This window comes from Bombina bombina, chromosome 2, assembly GCF_027579735.1.
Source record: "Bombina bombina isolate aBomBom1 chromosome 2, aBomBom1.pri, whole genome shotgun sequence".
Classification (NCBI taxonomy): Eukaryota; Metazoa; Chordata; class Amphibia; order Anura; family Bombinatoridae; genus Bombina; species Bombina bombina.
The window spans coordinates 969,090,208-969,101,223 of record NC_069500.1 but is presented as its reverse complement, the minus strand read 5'-3'; positions in this window follow the sequence as shown (position 1 = coordinate 969,101,223).

Here is an 11,016-nt window from a genome sequence, read left to right as displayed (position 1 = left end):
CCTCAGGAAAGACTTCGTACAAGGACACAAAACATATGTATGCACTGTGCCAATCCAACGCATACTGTCAGTGACTGTCCAGTCCTATGGATAAATAAAAAGAGTAAGTTTATGCTTATACATAATTCTCAGAAATTTCGAGAATAATCAATCTTACTGCAATCTCTCTCTCTCCTCCTATACTGGGACCTTAAACGAATAAAGACGAACTCCATAATCAACGAAGGAGCCTTCAGCAATTTTATTGATAATTCAACTGTAATGCTTAATAAAATACCTGTTGTATCAAAGAAAACTCCTGTCTCTCTTAGGGTTATTGATGGCTCCACAATCACAAATGGACCCATTACACACCATACGATACCTCTGCTTGTTACTAGTGAATGCGGTCATACTGAACATATCACATTTGATGTTATTCCTTCCCCACATTTCACCATAGTTTTAGGTCTTCCTTGGCTGCAGCTCCATAACCCAACCATCAACTGGTCCAGTCTACAATTAACTCTAGACTCTTCATACTGTAATAAAACCTGCTTCCCTCACCAGGTTCTTCTCCACGCAACATGTAATGATTTATCTCTTCCAGATCAGTATACTGATTTTGCTGATGTATTCAGCAAAACTGAGGCTGAATCTCTACCTCCACACCGGGTATATGATTGCCCAATAGAACTTATCCCTGGAAGCACTATACCTGTAGGACATCTGTATCCACTCAGCCAACCAGAACTTCAGCACCTCAAACAATATCTACAAGAAAACCTCCACAAAGGTTTCATCCGACCATCAACTTCACCCACAGCTGCTGGAATGTTTTTCGTAACAAACAAATAATCAACTCTGAGACCCATAATTGACTACCATGAGCTAAACAAACTCACTGTAAAAAATCGATACCCACTCCCACTGATACCCAAACTAATTGAGAGGTTAAGTAATGCAGTAATTTTCTCCAAACTAGATCTCCGAGGTGCATACAATTTAATCCGCATAAGAGAGGGAGACGAATGGCTCACAGCCTTTAGGACCCGGTATGGGTTGTTTGAGTACTTAGTGATGCCATTCGGCCTTTGCAATGCCCCTGCCACGTTCCAGCATTTTATAAACGATATCTTCAGAGACCTCCTGGACGTCTGTATGGTATTGTACCTCGACGATATCTTAATCTACTCCAACAACCTTGAAGATCACATTAAACACGTAAGATGGGTATTAGCCAGACTAAGGGTACATAAACTCTACGCGAAACCAGAGAAATGTTCATTCCATAACACCACTATCTCTTTTTTGGGTTATAACATCTCATCAACAGGTATACAAATGCAACCAGAAAAGGTGGACTCAGTTAAGAATTGGCCAATACCTACCAATAAAAAGGAATTACAGAGGTTCCTTGGTTTTTCTAATTATTATAGAAAATTCATTAAGAATTTTTCACAAATTGTAAAACCACTCACTCAACTTACTGGTTCCAAAATATCATACATCTGGACTCCTGAACTAACACAAGTTTTCAACCACCTAAAACAATGCTTTATAACAGCACCAATCTTAAAATTTCCCAATGTCAACCTACAATACATACTGGAAGTGGATTCATCAGACCATGCTATTGGTGAAGTTTTATCTCAACGAGACTCACTAACGGAGTCAATACATCCAATTTCTTTCTTTTCCAAAAGTATGACATCTGCTGAAAGGAATTACGCAATCAGCGACAAAGAACTACTGGCTATCCGAAGATCTCTTGAATTCTGGAGACATTTGTTAGAGGGAGCAACTCACCCAATCATAATTTTCACCGATCACAAGAATTTGCAGTATCTCCAAAATAATAAAACCTTATCTGCCAGACAGGTTCGTTGGAGCCTATATTTTTCCAGGTTCGATTTCCAAATCGTATACCGCCCTGCCTGTAAAAATGGCAAAGCAGACGCTCTATCACGACAACCTACGATTTCAACTGAATCCATAAACCCAACTTCCATTACTAGTAGGTAAAAAGGAGAGATGTGCGCTAAGCTACTTAACTAAACTCCTAGGGCCCTAATAGATCCTCTAACAATTAGGTAAAAATGAGTATAGTCAAAGAGAAATGCTTAGGAGTGCTAAATAGCTAAAGGTTAAAAAGACTTTAGGAGGTGAACCAAAAAAGTTATACACCACAAGCTAGTAAAAGCAATAGTTTTATATTTCTAAAATAAGCTAAAATCAGAATATAGAAACAAATGTAACAAGTGTATAATTCTATAGTAATAAATGTAACTAAATAATTTGCAACAATATAATAAAAAAATGGACGTCTCCGATTAGAGTAAAAATAGGATATTACAATGTATAATTGCCACCACTAAGAAAGTAGAAAAATGTGTTTTGCAAAACATATCAGTCAGTTCAAATATCAACCCCAATAGTCATAGTTTATAAATCTGTATATCCAAATTTAGGAAGTGTAGACATATAAGTCCTTATGTTAAAGTATTTAACCAAATACCTGGAAGTTGCGAGTGTCACAATTAAGGGACCGCAGCTAGGTGTGTAGGCTGTTTGGCGTCAGTGTGTACCTTCTCAGCCGTTATACCATACGTCACTGGTCTATTCAGCTGCTCCGGTCCTATTGGACAATCTCAATTTCAAACACTCCAGGGTTTTTTTTCAGTCAGGTAATGAAAATAGTATCCTGCTCTTCACAGTGTATAGCGGACTTAGGTAAAAAGTTCAGATGTTTCTTCTAGCACAACACCGGTGCATAGGTATAAAGGTAGCAGATTTCCACTATATTCAAGCTTTATATGGGTAGGCAATCCTTACGCCTATGAGTCCAATGTAAACTCTGTTGTCCACAGAGGAGTTAAAACAATTATAAACAATTTTGACTGCATAAAAATCATCAACCGGTTTCTCCCTCCATGAGGGCTTTTTCAAGATGAAAGCTGGCAGTCCTAAACTTGCTTTTTAAAAAGAGGCCAAACTTTTTCATTGGTCCATTAATTCATTGAAATTTAAGGTGGTAGTGAAAATTTGCAAGTGGTGGCAATCTTAAGGTGGTAATGGCAATAAAAATCATTTCATATTTATTCTATAAGAGATACATTATCTCAAACAACTAGTCATAAAGTGACAATAGTACATGCATAATTAAACATGTGTATATTATATAGTGTTAGATAAATATTCATTCAAGAGTGTAAATTTAAAAGTGTATATTTAAAAATATGTGGGATAGGTGTATCTAGATGGGATACGTGATATAGTAGAGGATTATCTTTCAAAGATAAACTGAGAACAAAGACAAAAATGAGAGGTTTATCTTTCAAAGATAAACTGAGAACAAAGACAAAAAAGGGAGTTTTTTATTATATTGTTGCAAATTGTTTAGTTACATTTATTACTATAGAATTACACACTTGTTTCTATATTCTGATTTTAGCTTATTTTACAAATATAAAACTATTGCTTTTACTAGCTTGTGGTGTATAACTTTTTTGGTTCACCTCCTAATGTCTTTTTAACCTTTAGCTATTTAGCGCTCCTAAGCATTTCTCTTTGACCCAACTTCCATTATTCCCTCCGAAAAGTTCTTAGGACTTACTTCCGAGTTTCTTACAGAAATAAGAGAAGCAACCAAACCAGAGGTTTCAAACAAAAACTTAACCCATAAGAATGGGATCTATTATTATAACGACACGATGTTTATACCTCTTAACCTCAGACAAAAGATACTTGAAGACCATCATGATTCTCCCTTAGCAGGGCATCCCAGAGTTAAACGAATTCATGATCTCCTATCCAGAACATACTGGTGGCCAAAAATGTTGAACACTGTCTTGGAGTATGTGAGAACCTGTGCCATATGTGTCAGACCTCAAAAACAGAAAGAAAACCTCCGTATGGACTACTCATGCCCCTACCAGTCTCAGACAGACCTTGGCAACAGATTAGCTTAGACTTCATAGTAGAACTTCCTCTCTCTAATAACCAAAACACTATTTTAGTTGTTATAGACACATTTACAAAGATGGCCCATTTTTTACCATACCACAAATAACCAACATCATCAGAAACAGCCACACTATTCCTCCATAATATTGTCAAACTCCATGGGGTACCCTCTGTTATAATATCCGACAGGGGAACTCAGTTTATGTCATGCTTTTGGAAAAACCTTTGCCTATCTCTAAAAATTAACCACCATTATACCACTGCCTTTCACCCACAGGCCAATGGACAGGCTGAAAGAGTAAACCAATGGCTTGATGAATACATAAGGTGCTTTTGCTCATACCAACAAAACAACTGGTTACAATTTCTACCCATGGCTGAATTTGCCTACAACAATTTAACTAATTGCTCGACTAACTTGTCACCATTTTATGCTAACTACGGTTACCACCCTACTCTGACATCTGTATCCTCAACACCTTCTACATCTCCATTAGTCGATGAACTTAACAACCAATTACTCGATAACTTCAGATTTATCAAAGAAAATATTATCAATGCCCAAGCTAACCAAAAACGTTATTTCGATTTACGGAGAAGAAAACCACCCTCGTATCAAGTGGGAGATCGGGTTTGGTTGTCCACTAGGAACCTCAAACTACATGTTCCCAGTAAAAAATTGGCCCAAAAATTCTGCGGTCCATTCGCTATTTCTAAAATAATTAATGAAAATGCAGTTACCTTGGACCTTCCTAACACCTTGAAAATTCATCCGACATTTCATGTCTCCCTGATTAAACCTTATACCGGTACTAGAGCTATACTTCCCTCAATACCACCTTCGTTAGCTCAACAAGATTCCGAAGTCTACGAAATTCAATCTCTCCTAGATTCTAGGTTCTATAGGGGTTCCTTGCAATATCTTGTCCGATGGAAGAACTTCTCAGATGATGACAGTTGGGAACCTTCCGCTAATCAACGCTCCCCGGTTGGTTTCTCAATTCCACCACAGATTTCCTGACCGTCCCAGACCTCAAGCTGATGATCAGCTTGCTTGAGGAGGGGGCCATGTCAGAACATGTATGGCAAGTGTATACACCTTTAAATTTTCACCTCCAATCAATCTCTCATACCTCTCTTAAAACCATACCTCTCACTACAAGCAATGCTTAGTATTTTGTTTTCTACTCATAGAGGAACATACTCTCACTAAGATCCTGATATTTTCTTATTGGAAATTCATCCTAAACGAATCACAGACCTGTTGCTTTAATCTTTGGTCTATTGTGTGTGCCGCAGCAACTCACTACTCTGATCACAGCTCAAGCCATCACAGCCGCTCCTGTTCTCCTCAAGTAAACGTCTCACTGGGAGTTATTAATAAGTACTTGCCGCTGCCTGAAACATCGTCGAGGATATCAGAGGGTCTTCGTTCAGTATAAGGTAATCGCTCCCTTATTTTACTTACTAAACGGCATCCGCACATTAATCTCCTAACAGGCATACCTCAGCTGTTTCCTTCTGACCGTTCCTGTGACGTCAGAGTCTCTGTCTCTCACTACCGAAGCCATAATAATAATAACCCATTAGGAAGTTTCATTAATTTGAAATTAGATGGTTCAGAATCAGATAGTAATGCTGTGATTATCTCTGATTCAAAGGAGGAGGTGAATCCAATTATTTTTTTCTGGTAGAAGTATGTATGTTTTTTCGGTCTTGTCAGGATTTTCTTTCAAAGCATCTGGATAGTGTCGACCTTGATGTTTTTTGATCCAGGACGGTAAGTAATGAGAATATCAAACCTATCAAAGAACAGACTCCAGTGTACTTGTCTGGAGGAGAGTGTTTTGTTTTTTTCAGAGGTATTCCAGGTTCTTGTGATCTGTGAAAATTAAAAAAGGTTTGTTTACTCCTTCCAATAGATGGCTTCACGTTTTAAGGGCATATTTTATGGCCAATAGTTCCCTATCACTTACAGAATAGTTCATTTCAGCGGCAGAAAGTGTTTTGGAAATATAGGCAAGAGGATGAAACGCAGGGGAAGTTATAATTCTATGGGAAGGGATAGCTCCAATTCCAATGTTAAAAGCATCCACTTCTACAATGTATTGGTGGTCTGGATTAGGAAGATGTAGTATGGGAGAAGTGGTGAAGCATGTTTTGAGCTGATCAAATGCTTCTTGAGCATCGGACGTCCAGCAGAACTTTTGATTTTTTACTAGTTAATCTGGTGAGTGGTTTCACAATTAATGAGAAGTTGTAAATTAATTTTCTGTAAAAGTTAGTGAATCCTAAAAAACGTTGAAGTTATTTCACTGATATTGGTCTTTGCCAGTTAGTTGTTGCTGAAACTTTGTCTGGATCCATTTGAATCCCTTGAGGAGAAATTATATATCCAAGAAATTTTATGTTTGTGACATGGAACTGACATTTCACTAATTTTGCATATAATCTATGAACTCAGAGTCTGGATAAAACCCAACGAACATGTTTGGAGTGATCTTGAATATTTTTGGAGTGTACAGGTGAAACTTGAAAAATTAGAATATCGTGCAAACTTATATATGAGATAGACTCATTACATGCAAAGCAAGAAAGTTCAAGCCGTGATTTGTCATAATTGTGATGATTATGGCTTACAGCTCATGAAAACCCCAAATGCACAATTTTAGAAAATTAGAATATTGTGAAAAGGTGCAATATTCTAGGCTCAAAGTGTCCAACTCTAATCAGCTAATTAAGTCATAACACCTGCAAGGGGTTCCTGAACCTTTAAATGGTCTCTCAGTCTGGTTCAGTAGAAATCACAATCATGGGAAAGACTGCTCACCTGACAGTTGTGCACCATGGAGGAGGAGGGAAAAGCCTCAAAAGTTAATTGCAAAAGAAGTTGGATGTTCCCAAAGTGCTGTATCAAAGCACATTAATAGAAAGTTAGGTGGAAGGGAAAAGTGTGGAAGAAAAAGGTGCACAAGCAGCAGGGATGACTGCAGCCTGGAGAGGATTGTCAGGAAAAGGCCATTCAAAAGTGTTGGGGACTTTCACAAGGAGTGGCCTGAGGCTGGAGTCAGTGCATCAAGAGCCACCACACACAGACGGATCCTGGACATGGGCTTCAAATGTCATATTCCTCTTGTCATGTCACTCCTGAACAACAAACAACATCAGAAGCGTCTTACCTGGGCTAAAGAAAAACAGACCTGGTCTGTTGCTCAGTGGTCCAAAGCCCTCTTTTCTGATGAGAGCAAATTTTGCATCTCATTTGGAAACCAAGTACCCAGAGTATGGAGGAAGAATGGAGAGGCACACACTACAAGATGCTTGAAGTACAGTGCTAAGTTTCCACAGTCTGTGTTGATTTGGGGAGCCATGTAATCTGCTGGTGTTCATCAACTGTGCTTCATTAAGTCCAGGGTCAATGCAGTCATCTACCAGGAGATTTTGGAGCACTTCATGCTTCCTTCCACAGATGAGCTCTATGGGAATGCTGACTTCATTTTCCAGCAGGATTTGGCACCTGCCCACACTGCCAAAAGCACCAAAACCTAGTTCAATGACCATGGGATTACTGTGCTTGATTGGCCAACAAACTCGCCTGACCTGCCTGACCTTGCCAAGAGAAAGATGAGAGACATGAGACCGAACAACGCAGAAGAGCTGAAGGCCGCTATTGAAGCATCCTGGTCTTTCATAACACCTCAGCAGTGCCACAGGATGATAGCTTCCATGCCACGCTGCATTGAGGCAGTAATTGCTGCAAAAGGGGCCCAAACCAAGTACTGTGTACATACAGTATGCATGCTTATACTTTTCAGAGGTCCGATATTGTTCTATGTACAATCCTTGTTTTATTGATTGCATGTAATATTCTAATTTTCTGAGATTGTGGATTTGGGGTTTTCATGAGCTGTAATCCATAATTATCACAATTATGACAAATCAAGGCTTGAACTATCTTGCTTTGCATGTAATGAGTCCATCTCATATATAGTTTCACCTTTTAAGTTGCATTAGTGAAATAAATTAACTTTTGCATGATATTCAAATTGTTTTGAGTTTCACCTGTATAAGGATATCATCCAAGTATACTACAATGCATACATCCATTAAGTCCTTGAAAATGTGTTTAATAAAGAATTGGAAGGTTGCCGAGGCATTACACATCCCAAAGGCATAACCCTGTATTCAAACAATCCAGTGTGGGTTCTGAAGTTGGTCTTCCACTCATCTCCATCTTTGATCCTGACCAGATTATAGTTCCCTTTAAATCCAACTTTGTAAACATTTTAGCCTCGTGTAGTTTTTCGAGTAGTTCTGGGATGAGCAGAAGAGGATATCTATTTTTTACAGTTACTGAGTTTAAATCTCTATAGTCTATGATGGGTCTGAGAGTACCGTCCACTTCTGCATAGGATGTTGAAGGGCGAATAAACCATTTTCTTAGATTTTCATCTAGGTAGTCATAGAGGTGTTGCAATTCTTGTTGTGACAGAGAGTATATCCGTCCAAATGGTATATTAGCTCCTGGTTTGATGTCTATAGGACAGTCATAGGATCTGTGGGGAGGTACGTTTTCAGCTTCTTTAAGATCAAAAACATGTGAGATGGAAAAGTATGGATAGCAAGTGGATTGGCAATAATCAGAATTAAATTCTATTTTATTATTTGTCCAGTCTATGCTGGGATTGTGTTTCTGCAACCATGGGTGACAGAGGATAACTGAATGTAAGGAACAGTGAATGATATCAAATGACAATAATTCATTATGACCATCAGAAGTAGATACAAGAAGGGGTACTGTGTGATGTGTTATAGGACCTTTTAAGATACAGGAACCATAAATAACCTTTACAAGAAGGGGGGTTTGTTTTAACACAATTGGAATTTTATTTTCCTTTACGATTTTAGCATCTATGAATAACCCGAACGCTACGGAGTCAATCATGGCTTCTGTCTAAATGAGTTGTTGATCCCACTGAAATGATAAAGTGAGTGAAAAGTGAGAATATTGTTTAACAGATGAGAGGGTTTGAATGAAGAGAGTCTTACCCTTTTTCTGTCTATTTAATGTTGGACAGGTAGATATACTATTATATTTACTTGTAATCTAAACCCAAAGATTAATATAACATAAAATATATGATAAATATAATCCAAAACAATAATATAAAAATATAGGATATCACACAATATCTATAGCGATAAGGAACTCAATGTATGTTGATAATATTGTGGGGATCAAAATCTTATTGTCCCATAAGCCCACAAATATCTCAAAGCAGATACAAAGCAACAAAAATGTCACTCAAATAATGAAATAATTAATGTTCCAATTTCCAGTGCAGGTATGATGTGCAGAATAGTTAAGCAGCTCTCTTACTTCATTCAAGGAAAGAAGATCTACAATATAAAAAGCACAGAAAGAGGCACCAATTGTGCAGATCAATGATGCATTTTAGGATGTCAGTACAGGAGACGTGCACAGGGTAATCACTTGTATGAAAGACATTCAATCATGCTCATAGAAGCAGGCTGGATTTCTACAGCAGTCCAGTTAGCTGATCACTTTCCAGGTGACTATCCAGGATGCAGGATACCAGCAGATCAGGAGTGCATAAAGATGACCAGGAGTAGGGATAAATCACCCTATAGGTAGCATAGGCTCAAAGAGATACTTAACACTGAGAGTTTAAAAACATAAGAACGTTTTATTCTAAAACCAGTTTAAAAACAACTCATACTTGTGCAAGTAAAATCTTGAGCATGTATGGAGAAACAATGCAACGTGTTTCTCAGTAAAAACTGTTTCATTAGGCATGTCAAACAAATATTTCTCTGCCCTTTAAATAGGGCTACGCTACCAACCAGTCTAATAACCCCTCCCCTTTCCTAACTTATCCACTGACCAATGGGAACCCTTCGTTTCTACACACCCACCTTGCTGTATCCGTATTTGCAATAGTTTTACGGATATTTAATTAGTTTGATTCTTGAAAAGTAAAAGTGCCCACATATATACTGTATGTGGTGTCCTCAATGTATATAAGAGAGTATTCACGGTATTTTATCGTTGTATATATCTTAAACCGGTGCAATCAGAACCTCATATTACCAATGGGACTTAATGCTCGATCTTAATTGGTCACAGCCAGTGTCAGTTAAACTATGTCAATATGAATATCATGAAAGGCCTTATGACTGGATAAATGGAGTTTATCCGTCAATTGACCGAAAATACATAAGTGCCAAACCCACTTTCTATACCCAATCAATTAACTGGGGAGTGACTATAGTGTACAATGTGACACATGGTTACGCCTATCATCACGCAATAGGTTATACATATGGCCTGACGCTAATTTCGTCAGTGTGTTACTCCCACTATTCGTGTTGTTGTGCAATGTGGTAGGTTATAACTGTGTCTGACGCTAATATCGTCAGTATGTTACACCCACTTTTCGTATTGTTACGCACACATGTCAATCCTAATGTGACATACTCCTCACTGAATAATTGTAATTCCTATACGCAATTAAATATAATGTATATATATAAGATCTTCTAAGGCTGTGCATGTGCAAAGGGATGTACATTTAATATTACTACTAGTGATATTGCGTGAACCAACAAAAAATTATTTTGTATATATATATATATATATATATAGTGGATATTTTGTTTAATTAAGGAAGAATCATAATACTCAAAGATTAATCCAAGATAAAGACCACATATGTGTGAAAAAAATATTTTTTAAATAACATTGTGGTGTCATAATTGAGACACATAAATTTGATCTCTATAGAGATCCCATAACTAGTGTGCTGATGCAAAACTATGTCAAAGCTATGTGAAATATAATGTCTTTACGACCATAATGATAAGCCCATAGTGTGTGTAATAGCTAGTGAAAATATGTTGTTATGTGTATAACTATATATTAAGTGATGAGCCTAAATATGAGAAAATAAAAATAGGAAAAACCCCTAAAAGACAGGATATAACCTTATCCTTTTGATACCAATATTGTGTTGATAAATAAACCTAGGTGTAGTGAAAGATATTCATGTG